At 43.1% G+C, this 14,901-nt stretch overlaps 1 protein-coding gene across 9 annotated transcripts in view; it reads left to right on the forward strand.

Annotated features, from left to right (window-relative positions):
- Positions 1 to 14,901, forward strand: part of Tp63 (tumor protein p63) — a 199,589-nt gene that overhangs the window by 154,038 nt on the left and 30,650 nt on the right. The gene's annotated exons all lie outside the window — the stretch shown is intronic.

The following is a 14,901-nucleotide window of genomic DNA, read 5'->3' on the forward strand; positions in this document are numbered from 1 at the left end:
TCAGTATATGAATGAAAACCTGAAATTAGCAACAACTAAACACTTGTAGGAGTTAATCCAATTTTCACCTGAATAGGCAAAGAATATTATGGATTTACTAAAAACAGCTGAGGGCTAGGAAGAGACAATGAGGGTGAGGGTGGAAGGATGAGCTCACACACTTGGGGTTCAGAGGTATTTGTTGCAGTTTCACAGAGCTACATCCACGAGGAATGTTAACAGCTTCTCACATTTTCTCAATAGCCTTCTTGGATTGTGAATCATGACACCACTGTGGGATTAGAATTCTACTGTATTGTGTCTAATCCTAAATTATGTTTATGTTTTATTTCTGCTGTATGTCAGAAATAAGCAAAAACATGTTGATTTTTTTTCCCAAATGGAGGGGAGAGAATTGATCTCCATGTATTCTCACAATAGCTGGGGGTACAGTAACTTGAACACAGCGAGGTCTCTATAAATGAACATGGAGGCATTGTGTAATGTGCTTATGCAGTATACAATCTGGATTCAAATCTGGATTTCTACCTTTATGTTACTGTAAGCAAAGTATCTATTTAAACCTCTACTGCAGAGAGAAAAATAAACAAGATGTTGAAATGATCTATAAACTGTTAACATACCGTGATGAGTGATGGCACCTTCTGTGGACATCAGTTACATGCCATTAACTTCCAGATTCCTGGTAATAATCTATTGAATCTTACCTAACAGATTTATTTAGCTTTCTAATAAAAAAGACCACCCCACAGACACCGGCAAATGGCCGCTACCGGGTTCTTTTTAGAGTAGGTTTATGGATGGGATGCCAAAAAAGCGTCATTTTTGCAAGGAAAAAAAAAAGGTGCTGTTGAGTGTGGTGGCGTTTTGTCAGAAGTGCCTGGGCCGTTCCACAGGAAGACAGCTATAGATCCTCCAACACCAGATGGCTTTTAACATGTTCTCATTCAGAAGGAGATTGCTCTCATTAGGAACTGGAGATTGAGGAACAGTTTACCATGAGGCACTTTTAGAAAAGAGTGAGTATGCCTGTATAAGCATGGGCAGTGAGTTCCACTATAGCATCATAGGGGGACAGGGAAGGACGGCCCCAGCTTCAAACGTGAGGCTTTGTCATGGAGTAGGGAAAAGACAGAGCCCTGTGGCAGTGAATGCCCTGAGTCCCAGGAAGAACTTAATGAGGAAAGGTGGCTTCCCTGATAAACGAAGGTCAGGCTGAGGCAAGAGAAGGGGCAAAAGGTTTGGGTGTTATTGGAGGTAGCTCGGGGCATTAGACACTACTGGGAACCTTGAGTCACTCTGAGGGAGAGGAAGGACTTTCTCCACCTAAGGGCAAATAATGGCTAAGGACAAAGCAATCCCCTAGAATAGTGGTTCTCAACCTTCCTAATGCTGGGACCCTTTAATACAGTGCCTCATGTTATGGTGACCCCAACCATAAGATTATTTCATTGCTACTTCATAACTGTAATTTTGCTATGTTATAAGTTGTAGTATCTGATATGCAGTCTCTCTGATAATGTGCTCCTCAAAGGTGTTGTGACCTATAGGTTCAGAACTGTTATCCTGGGTGGATGGCTGTTTATGTGTGGAAGAGAAATAGTGTAATTGAGAGAGATGGGGGGATAGAAGGAGAGGTTGGGAGATGGAGAGAGAGAGGGGGGGGCCTATATGTTTTTATTTCCATAAAGCTTTCTTATCTGCCCCTCAACCCTGGAGGGCCAGGTAACGTCTCTGGGAGAGTTACAGGTGTGTTTCGCTTGAAATGATTATAGGGTTGCAAATGAGAAGTCATGGGTTCTAAATTCTAACTTATTCCTTGTGTGGGGTTTTCTCTGGGCCTCTCAGTCTTCAGGGAATTAAGCTGAATGTGCCCAGTGGAGGTGAGGAGTGCTGTCTCTACTCCTCCCTACCCCAGAGGGGAAGAACCTGACTTTGTAGATGATACCCGTGTCTCCTCTCATTCTGGGGAATGTTTTCCTGAGGGAAGCCGTTCGCAAATGTTTGACCAGAACTGAGGAGACAGTCTACCTGAGGTTTCCTCTCAGCTCCACAAGTTACTAAGTGTGTAAAAACCTTTAACTCCCATCACACTGAGCACACACAGCGTTCACTTCTCTCTAGCCTTCCACCCCCGGTGAGTGTGGCTTTGGGGAAAGATGTGGAAACAAACTACTCTGTGTTGAGCACCTGAAGGCGAAGGCCTCTCAGGGTCAGCTTTGAGGAGGTGCCTGTATTCTTGGCTAGGTTCTGTTAACGTGGGTGACTTTGACAGTTGAGACTGAATGGAGGCCCTTTCAATCTGCCCAGGGGACAGGGTTGCAAAATTACCAATCTAGTGTGTCAAATCTTCCTTAACTGGCTTTCCAAACTCATATCCTGAGGCAAGTAGGAGGCTGGCAAGCTTCACCCCAGCCCCTGCCCGAGGATGGTGCCAATATGCTTCTCTCTAGTCAGGAAGGCAGAGCTGTCTCCCCATTGGTAGGTGACCCAGGCTGCCACAGATTTGGCTTTGACCTCCTGGCAAGTCCCAGGGCATGCTCCTCTCTCCGGGAACTGCTACTGCAGGATGAGTATCCAGTATCCCCTGTCCCCCCCACCTGCCAGGCCGGGTGGACCCACTGGCTGGTCTTCACAGTAGGTAGTGAGTAGACAGCCCACCTGCTGGATGTCAGCATCTGCGGGTGAGGCCCCAGGAAGAATGTGCCGCTCCCAGCCTCAGCTCAGGTAATTAATCCTCACGACTGACAGGTGGCAACAGGCGGCCCTTTGGCTGGGGCCGTCAGGAAAAGCGCTGGGAGGAAGGATTTTTTTTCCCCCCTTTAACTCTCAAGAGCACAATTCGTACATGTCTGGCAGCTAGACGGCTGTGGCAGGAAGAGGGGTGGGGAGAAGTGAATACCTGCCAGGTGGCTGTGGGGCCAAGGTGGGGATCTGCTCCCGTAGACTATGGTGGCCTGAGGTCTGCCCCGGAGCTCACCCACAAAGCCCTTCTTCGCTCTAGGTGGAGTGTTAAGGTAAAACAACCCTATATTAACCAAGAAGTTGGGGTCCAAAGTGATCTTGCCCACAAGGTTAGGGAAGTCGTTAGGAAGACAGGGAACTCTGCTCTCGACTTCTTGTACCTAATTCCAGAAAGGGAGAGAGAAAAGTATGGCTCAGATCACCACAGAGGATGAGTAGTGGCTTCTTCATTTATATTTTGGCTTTTAACCAAACTTCTGAATATTCCCTCTGCCACACTCCCCAAATCCCATACTCACTGCCCCCTTTTCTTTTGGGGGTGCTTTGATAAACTGCCCACCATAGAACACTCAGTGCCTGGACTTTTGTTTGAATAGGCAAAATTAGCTTTGAAATTAGTTTTTTAAAAATTAAAAACACTGTTTTTGGATGTGAATGTTTTAGTGTTTCTCCACTGAGTTTTTAGAGAGCACAATTCATACTTGAATTTGGGTCGGCTCCTAAAACTCTGTGACTGTTATTCAGTATATTTTTTCTCAGATCAAGTCTGTTTGGCTCTCTGAGTACAGCTCAGATGTTAGTATGAGTATGTCAGTAAACTGATGTTGGGATTAATTTTCCCAAAGCCCTGAGGAAAACTGAGAGCTGGCCATGGATGTCTGCCTTCCCTGTATCTGATTCTGCTGCAGATTAATCTCTACTTTACACACCACGTGCCAGCACCTCTTTGTGTCCTGTCTCAACACTGCATGGGCTGTGTGACTTCCTCTTCTGTCAGCTCCAACTGTGACTTCATCACACACATCCTTACCTTTGTGAAGGTCGGATAAATGTGGCCATTTTCAAGAATACAGTTTAGAAAGGAAAAAAATGGTCACTGGATGCCTTAAGATGGCACTAAAACACCCAAAGACTGACTTTGAACTTGTTGTAATATTAATGGCTCATTTGGGGTGCATGGATGTGGCTGCTTTTGACACTGACTATTTTTTGTCAGGTTCTTGGTGTTATCCAGGCACTACAGGACACATCCGACCTCTTGCATTCTTTTGAGCTCTCTTTAAAGGGGAATCATAAATCAGAAGTCCATCTTACATTTTCTCTTAGTGAAGGGGAGTTATCTTTTTGACTATTTGTAAATTCTGACAATTTTCTTTCCTAATTTTAAATAAACCTGAATCTATTAATAATACATGGAATAAAATAAGACTAATATATTTGTGGGTGTATTTAAGTATGTGGTAGATTTCTGCTCCTCTTCAGACCCAGCTTTGTTCTCTGGGTAGGTGATTTGCTCCAAATGTTAATAAAGGAAGAATTCACTGGTCGTGCCATAGATTGCCCCTCTATGGGTGATGGTGTGCGTGGTACTACATTCAAAGAGAATGTAGACTATGTCCTTGTCGTAAATAGCATGGCAGATGTAGGTTGACCTTGGCATTAAGGCATCAGGATGGCTTTGACATTGCCTGGGTAGCTGCTGCCCTTAAGAAGGCTTACATACGTGCTGATTAATCCTTGCACGGAAGTTCATTCCACCCATATTGAATTTAACACACTGTATATTTTTTTCCTGGAAAAGAATGAAGGAGTTAACTTAGGTTTGCTCTGTGTTGTTTTGATACAGTGGGGGGAAGGTCTTAGCTGTTCCTTCAGGAAAGGGAGCTGCTGCAAACATAGGCAGGTGTGTCCTGATATTAGCTGGCATTTCTATGCACGGTGATACCAAATTACCAGTCTAGCAGCCAAGAGTGTGTAATATAGTATGTCACTGAGGCAGGTGGTGGCAGTGGGGTCCTCACCACTGGAATGCTTTCCTGGCCCTCCTTTCTATTTGCAACATATTATTAGCCAAGGAGCCGAATCTGCCCTTGTTTCACCAAATCCCTTGGAATAATTTTATTTGAACATACGATATTTGGCTTCAAGCAGCTCTCCTCTCAATATGCCAAAGCTGCCCCCTCATTCCCAAAACAAAACAAAACTTCAGTAAAGCTTCCTTTCCCCTTTGGTCAGGGATGTTGTGTAGCAAGGGAGAGCTGAGCTCAGTCACCGCTATCCAGCACTGCCCTTCCAGGCCACTGAAGAAAGGATTTGTTCATGTTGATGTTTAAACTCTAATGATTGTCTATGGGGAACTTGGCTGAGGCCTTACATGAAATTAGGCTCCCCATTCTTGACCAAGAGCTGGTGCTTCCTTAGCATGGACAGGAATTAGAATTAAATATGCCTACATGTGTATCCAGATGCATGCTGGTTTCTACTCTTTTATATGTTTCCAAAGAAAGACTGTGCCAACAGTTTATCTCATTTTTAAAAAGTCACTTGAGCAGTGAGAACCTGAGAACAGTGTTTGTAGGAGATTTATCACCTATTATAACATATTCAAAGTAGAACAGCCCCTGGCAGGCCTGTCCAAACCACAGCCTACATGCGGGCTAACAAAAATCATACACAACCTTAAAATGCTATGTTGTTATTATAAGAAACTTTTGTAATCACTTGCACAGGTCTCAAGCATGGGCTTTGTACATGAGAATCTATTGTCCCAATGTCAAAAAGTTGTTGTGTAGGATAGCTCAGTGGATAAAGACACCACCATCTCAAACTTGGTGACCTAAGTTCAATCCCTTAAATCCATGCCAAGGAGTAAGGAGAAACTGATCCCCTAAGGTTGTCTGTCCTCTGACTTGTGTATGCATACTGTCGCACATCTGAGTCAAGTCCATATATATATGTGTGTACATATACACACATATATATATATAATATCACACAATAATGATGATGATTATGATGATGATGATGAAAAAGAAGAAAAGAAGGAAAGGAAGAGGAAGAAGAAGATGGACATGCCTGCAAGATCATCTCAATGAGTACCCTCATTTTTCCATCTGGATGATTAACTCAAGGACTCAGGGCATCATGTGAGTTGTCTGCAGCTACTCAGGATATCATATGTTTGTGATTTCTTTGGAGGAGTCAATTACTTTTATCTTTGGAACCAAATGATTTCAAATGTGCTTCCTTTATCCCCGTTCCCCCCTCCCCCATTTCCTCTATCACAGCACTTGGTTGTATAATTTCACATTAAGACTCTTGCTGGGTGTTGGTGGTACACACCTTTGATCTCAGCACTAAGGAGGCAGAAACAGATGGATCTCTGAGTTTGAGGCCAGCCTGGTCTACAAAGTGAGTTCTGGGACAGCTAAAGCTGTTACGGAGAAACCCTGTCTCAAAAAACAAAAAAACAAAACAACAACAGAACTCTCCTAGAGTGCCACACCTGCACTCTCCACCTTACCTAAGATGCAGCAAGATCAGTAGACGGTGACTGAGTCTTCCCAAGACCTCGGGAAGTAGGTTATTCGGCAAACAGTAGACATTTTATATTACAGTTACTTCTGACTCCAGTCTGAAAATAGGCTTACATTTAAGGAATAAAAGTGCAGAATGAAAAATGGATATCTGACAACCAAAGCCAATGACAGTGTCCTTGCAGCCCTGCTGAAAGTTGATGATGTTTTAGAAAAATGGCCTCTGCGCAGACTACTAGTTTCTGTAGTCTTGTGCTTTTGTAACTGAGTGTTTATTCAAACTCACAGTTATCAAACAGAGCAGTTCGACCCTGGGCCTCTTCTCTAAAGCTGGTCGTGCTCAAGGTCTCATTGGTCTTCATGCCAAAGTCTGCCTGCCAATCTCCTCTCTGGAGCTTCGGATTCTTATCTGGAAAGTTAGTATAGCTCAAAACTCCTTGAGTTGACTTTCTAAGAACACCTTAGCAAAGTGATCTGAAGCTCCAAACGCCTTGAGGTAGGGTGGCTGAAGGATGGGAAGGGAATCAAGGGCTGCCCTTGAAGATACCAGACTGGTTTTTCCATGGAAACTGTAACTAGACTATGCTATGTTATGAAAGTTGTCCCTTACAAAAGTGGGGACGTCTGAGTCTGCTTCCTGGCTGCCCAGATCAGCTTCAGAATGCCTTCATGTCCTCCATGTTGAATGGCCCTTCATTCCCCTTGGTCCCTCTGCTCTCTCTTCAGACCTTATATTCGAGTTGTAGAACTAATTTAATACGCATGTTTCCTTTACGTCGACACATTGATGGAAAAGAGTATTGCTGCAAGACAGCCCAGTGCAAAGAACGTGCTTAATACGTGTTTGCTGACTTCACGAGTACGCTTTATCCCTTTATGGCTATTTTACATGCGAAAATTAAAGGGAAATGGAGGTTTGGATAATATTTCCTCTGGGTCCTGGCATATTCTGTGGCTTCTGAAATCACAGATGTTACAGTTTTACAGGTTACTGATGCTCATCCTACCTTTACAGAAGGAAAACATAAATCAGGGGGCTAGAGACTTAGCTCAGTGAAAAGCACAAGAGAGTTTTATCCTCAGCACAAAAAAAAACTTAGAGTACGTTAGTCATTCTAATTGTTACTGTGACCAAATATCTGACGGAAACAGTTTAAAGAAGGGAAGATTAGTTCATGGTTTCAGAGGTGGAAGGTAGAACAGAGTGGAACCTCTCTCTCTATGGGGGGCAGGAAATAGCAGATCAATAACAGGAAATGGCCAGGGTAAGATACAGCCCCCAAGGTTACTTCCCCAGTGACCTAGTTCTTCCAACACATCCTACCTTCCACAGTGGCCCATGTCCCAATGGTCTACTCAGATTTCAAATTCATCAGCGCATTAAGCCTTCTTTAGGCCAGAGCCTCTTTGTTCTAAGGATGCTTAGCAATGTCCTTATGAGCAGCTGAGGTGTGCTTTACTAATTGAAGTTATTTCTATTTCTCTATCTATCTATCTATCTATCTATCTATCTATCTATCTATCTATCTATCTATCTATCTATCTTTGGTTTTTCAAGACAGGATTTCTCTGTGTAGCCCTGGCTATCCTGGAACTAGCTCTATAGACCAGGCTAGCCTCAAACTCACAAGAGATCCACATTCCTCTGCCTCCTGAGTGTTGGGATTAAAGGTGTGTGCCACCACCACCCAGCTCTAGGTATTTCTTAATCTAATTAACAAGTTAAATTAAGCATCATAATTCAGAAGTATTCTTGTTTCCTTGTTTTTGGACAGAGTCCTTGCGTGTCCCCGTCTGGCTTAGCCTTGCTGTCCACCTGTTTCTCCCTGCTAAGAGTCAGGGATATAGTTGTGTATTACTTAGCTAGGCAGGAATTACTCAGAAGTAAAAAACAGAAAAAGCAAGTGAGTTAGGATGCCCAAGCAGTTACCATCATTTTAGTATTTTATGTTGCTTCACAATTTTCCTTACATAAAATATCACAGATAAGTGAAAATGTCCCCCTCTTTCATATCATCTCATCCTCCTCCCTCCTTTTGACTGTGAACTGAATGAACTAGGTTTTTAGGTAGGACCATAGATGGAGTTGCTTGAATAAGTGGTGGATGGGGGGGATAGGATTGGGTTTCCAGGTGTATTTTAACCAGCTTTGCTGATGTGCTTGCTGATGGGTTAGCTGTGTGTGTGTGTGTGTGTGTGTGTGTGTGTGTGTGAGAGAGAGAGAGAGAGAGAGAGAGAGACAGAGACAGAGACAGAGACAGAGACAGAGACACAGAGAAAAATCAGTGAGAGTAGAAAAGCTTCCCAGCGGGAGTAATCTTAAAAAATAATTAAAAGTTGGCTCCCAACTTAAGCTATTCGGGGAGGAAGTATCAAGAACCAAAATTAGGGCAGGGAAAGGACTGAAAAGGTGGACAGGTAGGAGAAAATGTTTGGACTTGACAAAGTCTAGTCTTCTTGTTGTCATCAGAAAAGATACGCATTGATCATCAGGAAATGTTATTACTTAGAACAAAAGATGCTTACAAAAACAATGCCAGTTACTTATTTCTCCCTTTTCTAAAATCAAGCTGAATGCATGAGCCGCCTTTAACACAGGGTCCCAGATGTTCAGTAGTCCATGGAGACCTTGCTCAGTTAGTGGGGTCAGCAACACATAGGGGAAAAAAAGGGGTGTGTGTGGAAATCTTTTTTAAAAAACGAATTCTAGTTGAAGAAAATAAAATAACATAAGGTAACAGTGGAGTTAACAAAGCCGTTTTGTTGTGAAGGAGAAAAGGATCCAGTTCCAAAGCCAGGAAACAGACTCTTGTCTGACAAACAATTATGGGCAACAATTACTGGATTAGAAGTCAAAAGACCAGAGTTAAGTCTGGCCTCTTGAGTTTATCCCCCGCGTCTCTGTGCAGTCGCGCGGTGTTTCACAAACAGAAAAACAAAAGTGGCAGACACTGGCTCTGACTGGATCCTGGTATAGTGTTGGATAACAGTCAAAGCAGATTCTGGGGCCCTAGAGTAAAATGAAAGCTAACCAGAGAGAACCAATTTAAAGAGTTGAAGAAAATACCTTAGGAACAAACTCTAAGCAAGTCTTTAGAAGGTGGCTTCACTACAAATCAGTAAAATGTAGGCACCATAAAGTTGGAGAAAAAAAAAATAATAAAGCGAGACCAACAGGGTAAGATGAGAGGTGGCTGCAAAAAATGGAGATAAAGAGCATAAGGAATGACATTTGAAATGCAGAAATCATGTCAATATCTGAAATATAATCCGACAGAACTTACTGTGGGAAACCTTACACACAGTAGAGAACACAGTAGAGAGGCTCTCTCAAAATACAAACCAAAGGAAAAGATGCCCTCATATCTTGAGGTAGAAAGTGAGGTTCAGATAAAAAAAATGGAACAGTAGATGTTAATAAGATGTGGTGAATAAAAACAAAACTCATCTTCATTTTTTTTTAGTTAAAACATGCATGATATATTAAATCAATTTTATGGTTCCAGTTTATTTGAATGTACGTGTACAGGAAAAAAAAACATCCCAAAGGTTAATGGCAGTTCTCTCTAAACTAGAGAACTATGCTTCAGTAGAAGTAAGACTATACTTGCAGTTGAGGTGCTTGTCTGTGTGGAAAATTCTCAGCTAGTAGAACTAGTAAGTAAAGTTAGTCAGGTCCCACAGTACGTGGTCAACATAGAAAAATCAGTTAAGAAAAGCATCCATTTCATGTATTCACAGTAAGTTCTGTACATAGTCCTTTATCCACAGTAGAGAAGACTGGCAATAGTGAAGTGGTCAGTGGCAGAACCCTACTCCTAGATAAAACAGGATGCTGACATCCGTGACGCCATGCACTTTTCCCAAGTCCCGTCCCAGGACATCATGTAGTGTATCAGCCCATTTACAGGAAGTTCCACAAAGGTGAAACTGAAGTGAGCACAAAGCAAGCAGGTGATTGCTTGGGGCCAGGAGTTGGAGAGGAGTTAATAACAGAGGCAGAGACTCCTCAGGAAGAGATTGAAACCATTCTCTATCTGGAATGTGCCTGTGATTACACAACTCTACCTTTTTCCAAAGTCACCAACTTAAAACACTTCAAAACTGCTGTAGTTTACAGAAAATCAGACAACATTGATTGAAACAAAAGAGACCCACATGCAAAAAAATTTTAAAGCATAATCTAGGCTCTAGAGTTCCAAAACCTCAAGCCAGAGTTGAGGAACACATTAGAGATGAATTTTGAAGGTCTCAGAAACAAAGAATCACATTGAAATCACTGTAGGTATTCAAACTGCAGTCTCGGCTGGTGTGGATCACCAGGGATTATAAAAATATTGACGTAAATCCACTTCCCATTTTTTGCTATCTTGTATAAACCCGGGTAGCTAGAAAAGCTGACAAGGCTACTTGGTAAGGGGTAAAAGATGTGGCCAAGTCTGAGAAGTTATTAACAGGTGATAGGCCAGAGAGACTGCAGTGAAAAGCGGAAAGCCGTGTGAAAATCATAGTGTCATCATCGAACTGATCTGTCTACAGTGAAGGAAGCCGAGCGATGGAAACTTGACTTGGCAAAGGAGGATCCTCCCAGCCTCTTCCTTCCTCTAGTCTCTGTGTTGCAGACCTGGCTGTTAACCCAGAAGCAACAACAGAACGCAGCGTGGCCCTGGTCAGATATTTTGATTTAGTCAAGTAGGAAACATCGCCAGCACTGGAGAATAGGGAAAGGTACCATCCCGGATGGAGAACTCTCTGGGAATCTCAAAGTGCCCTGACATGATGTAGAGAATTAAGGAAAACCCAGAGTGTACAAGATGGGGGACAACATGCTTGAATTGTGGGGATAGATGGATGATGTCTTCAAAGAGATTGCATTGAAAAGTTCGTATCAGAGGCTGGACAGCTGGCTTGGTGGAATGGTGGTTAAGGGGACATGTTGCTCTTGCAGAAGACCTGGATTTTGGTTCCCAGAACCGGCATGGCAGCTCACAACCACCTGTAACTCATTTCAGGGGACTCCAACCAAGGGCCCCTCTGATTTCTTCAGGCACAAGGCGGGAATATGGTACAGGCAAAACACACTCATACCCATGGAAATAAATAAATAAATGAGGAGACAAATTCGTATTGGTAGAACACAGGCTGAGAAAAGTGCAGTGGAGAAGAGGTAGGCTTTGGAAGGGTGAGAGGTAGGTAAGCCAGAGCTCAAAGATCCATATAGAGTCTTTCAAGCTGTGGTAGAAAGCAGCTACATTCCACAGACCCATACTGGCCAACAGTGCTGACAGAAAGCCAAGGGAGCCCCTTTCTCCTAGGCCCGGGTTTCTTCAAAAGTGGAACTTGCTGTCTTTGTATAAGTTAAACAATCAGTGAAAACTAAAGACTGATTCTGCATGTTTAACAGGGCCCTTTGGAGCTTTATGTTAATGCCACTGAAGATTGTATACACTTGAAGTTCATTCAGAAAAGCCCTGGTGCTAGAAATTAGGGACATGTAAAAGTACAAATTTTTCCCTTCACCAGAGAGTAGAAGGACAGGGATCTGTTAAAAGCGAGGACGTGGAGCTATGCAAGGCTGTGTGTCCTCAGGCAAGGCCTCACTGAGCCTTCATTTTCTTATCTCTAAAATAGATGATGATGATGATGATGATGATGATGATGATGATGATGATGATAACAGAGGTCCATTATCTGTTATCTGCAATTCTGAATTCAAAGAGCTCTAAAAACCAAGCTTTGTTCTCTTTCCTTTTGATTTTCTAAGTCCGGGGCACAGTCATCTGTTGGTTAAATCCAACCCAAACTAGGAGCTTGGGAAGCCGTTCCCTGGGCAGCGTGAACATTGATGGGTTCTGCAGAAAGTGTTGACACTGGTCAGAGTGTGCAGGCCTCATTCCTTGTGGCCGGTGTTCAGGATAAACACTTCGTGAACTTTCTTCCCTCTGTAGTTCCTAAACAATTCCGGATACTGAATCCTCTGGCCCCAGGGGTTCCGATAAGGGACAGGGCACCTGTAATCCCTTCCTCATAGTTGTGAGAGAAGGTTCACTTTCTAATGACAGCGCTCATTATTTAAAGTCAGAGGCTGGATTGCCCACCCACCTCCCTGAGGATGAATACGCATCTGTGCTGGATGAAGTCTCCACTTCTTCCTTTCATTTTGGGAAACAATTGTTTCCTACATCCCAGGTGGCCCTCCAACTCACTGTGTCGTCAAGGATGACATCCAGTTTCTGTGGTGCTAGGGTATTAAACCAGGCAAACACTGTGTCAGCTGGCGTGTCTCCCACCCCCTAAACTTTTTCTTAGTACCTTTTTTGGTCATTTTAGTCTTTGCAGCTCTGTTTCTAATATATTAATTACTAGAGTGGATTGTCACCCTTAGGGACCTGTCCTGTTCTGAACATTTCTTCTTCTTTTTTCTTACAATCCTTCCCTTCTTGGTTACCTTCAGCTGTTAGCCGACAGACCAATCTTTTAGTCATGTGTCCTAAGGCTCCGTTTGTTTTCTGAATTTCGTAGAAGGATTATGTAAAATATTTTTTGCAACTAAAACACAAATAGGTATGCTGATTCCTTTGGAGTTTTCCATGGAAGTGAGTTCTTAATATGCCCTAAAATGATGTTTCTCTAAAGTCATCATTTAAGACCACAAAAGCAGGAGCTGGAGAGAGAGCTCAATGGTTAAGATTTCTTCCAGAGAACCCAGGTTCAATTCCCAGCTCACAATTGTCTGTAACTTGAGTTTCCAGGGACTTCAACACCCTTACACAGACATACATAGGTAAACACCAATGCACATGAAATAACAGTAAATACGATTAAGAACACAAGGTCAAAAACTATTCATCTACATTTCATTCAGTATTTTCTAAAAAGAAACTTATTTCTGCGCTTGATTTTGGGCCTGCTTCCCTTTCTTCAGGCTATAGAAAACCTTTTGACTGTGTTTAATCCTTGGCCTCTGGACTCGGAGGGCTGATTTTGCAATGCCCTGCTAACACTAGGAAACTTTAACTGAAGGTTTCATACCCTGAACTACTTGGAAGAAAATGAAGTATTACTTAAATAAATATCCTATTTCAAAAGGCAGTGATAAAGCCAGTTTAAATGTGATTTTTTTTCCCCCTGTTTTTGGTATGTGTTATCCTTTAGTCATATTTGTGGTGGGTCATATCAAAAAATGGGTGTCTTTGCCATCCTGGCTCCTGTTCTGTCCTTTCTCCCAGGGAGGAGGATGCTGCCAGCACAGGCCTGCCACCTTGGGTGTTTACCCTCTGTTTGGATCTGGGTTACTAGGTGCCCACTCTTGGCTGGGAATTCTAGTGCTTGGGTGGTTTTACCTCAGCATCGGAGTGAGTAGGCATGCCACGATGAGGCACTGACCCCGGGAGCTGGGGTGACAAGGTTTAACGTTAACCCTGATTCAGAGGTAGCAAGAGGAGGCGATGCAGGATGGGACTTTGTCCCCTGACGTCTTCGGCATTTTTAACCACATTTTCCAGTTCTGAGCCAGCTCAGCACCAGGAAATGTACTGAAGGAAACTGAGCAGGAAGGAAACATTGACGCACTCGTCACTGGATCAATCTGCATGGCTGCCATCAGCTCCCTCCGGAGCCGTGACTTAGCTGCTTCCTATTAGGGTGGCCATTGGGTGAGAGGACCAAATGCTGGTTTCTCTGTGTGGTCTCCCTCACTGTGGACTCAGGGGGAGCTCTTGTATAGCAGTGCTTTCGCTATGGATCTCAGACCAAATCTCTTTCAATATTGCCAGACACCCCATCTTAAAAACAAACTCCGTAAACTATTTCCTGTGAATCTCTTATAAGGACAAATTATAGTCTGCCAACCATAAAGCTTGAAACATTCTTTCCTGTTTATTTCAGGTAACCTATGAATTTGGTTCATGGTGTTATTGTGTTTAATATTATTTTTATCTTAGATTTCATTACAATGTTTTAACCATAGTCTCCCATCCCCAATTCCAGATCTACCCTTTCCTCCCTACCTACCCAAATTCCTAATGTCCTTCTCCCTCCATTTCTAACGCATGGAGTCCAGTGTGAACAGCCCAAATACTATGAAGGGCAGAGCCTACTCTGGAGTTTGGCCCACCTACCAGAGGCCACACCCTTAAAGAAAGCTGACTCTCCCCCTCCCAGAAGCTATCAGTTGCCAATACCTCGGGCCTTTTGAAAAAGTCATATTTATAAACCCCTGTGAACTTCAATTTCCTCAACCCAAAGATGGGGCGGGGGAGGTCACGCTTGTGGTACAAGCGTTTATTGCCAGCCCTTTGGAGGCAGAGACAGGAAGATCTCTGTGAGTTCCAAGATAACCAGCCAGTGCTATATAATGAAACCTTGTTTAAAGAAAGGGAGAAAAAAATACCCGGAGTCGGGGAGACACAGAGAGAGAGAGACCTAGCTAAGGAAATAATAGTATAAATACATGGAAACAAAATTTTATTTACAGTAGCAAAAATGATCAGTTTAATTATTGATATTGATCAAATATAGCTTCCTGTTACAGCGTTGCCACATGCCACACTTGCAGTAGGCAGAGCTTAGCACACGCCTGGAAAGGCTTTCATGCGTGGCCGTGGTTTGCATGTTCTGA

The sequence above is a fragment of the Peromyscus maniculatus genome, chromosome 12, assembly GCF_049852395.1.
Source record: "Peromyscus maniculatus bairdii isolate BWxNUB_F1_BW_parent chromosome 12, HU_Pman_BW_mat_3.1, whole genome shotgun sequence".
NCBI lineage: Eukaryota > Metazoa > Chordata > Mammalia > Rodentia > Cricetidae > Peromyscus > Peromyscus maniculatus.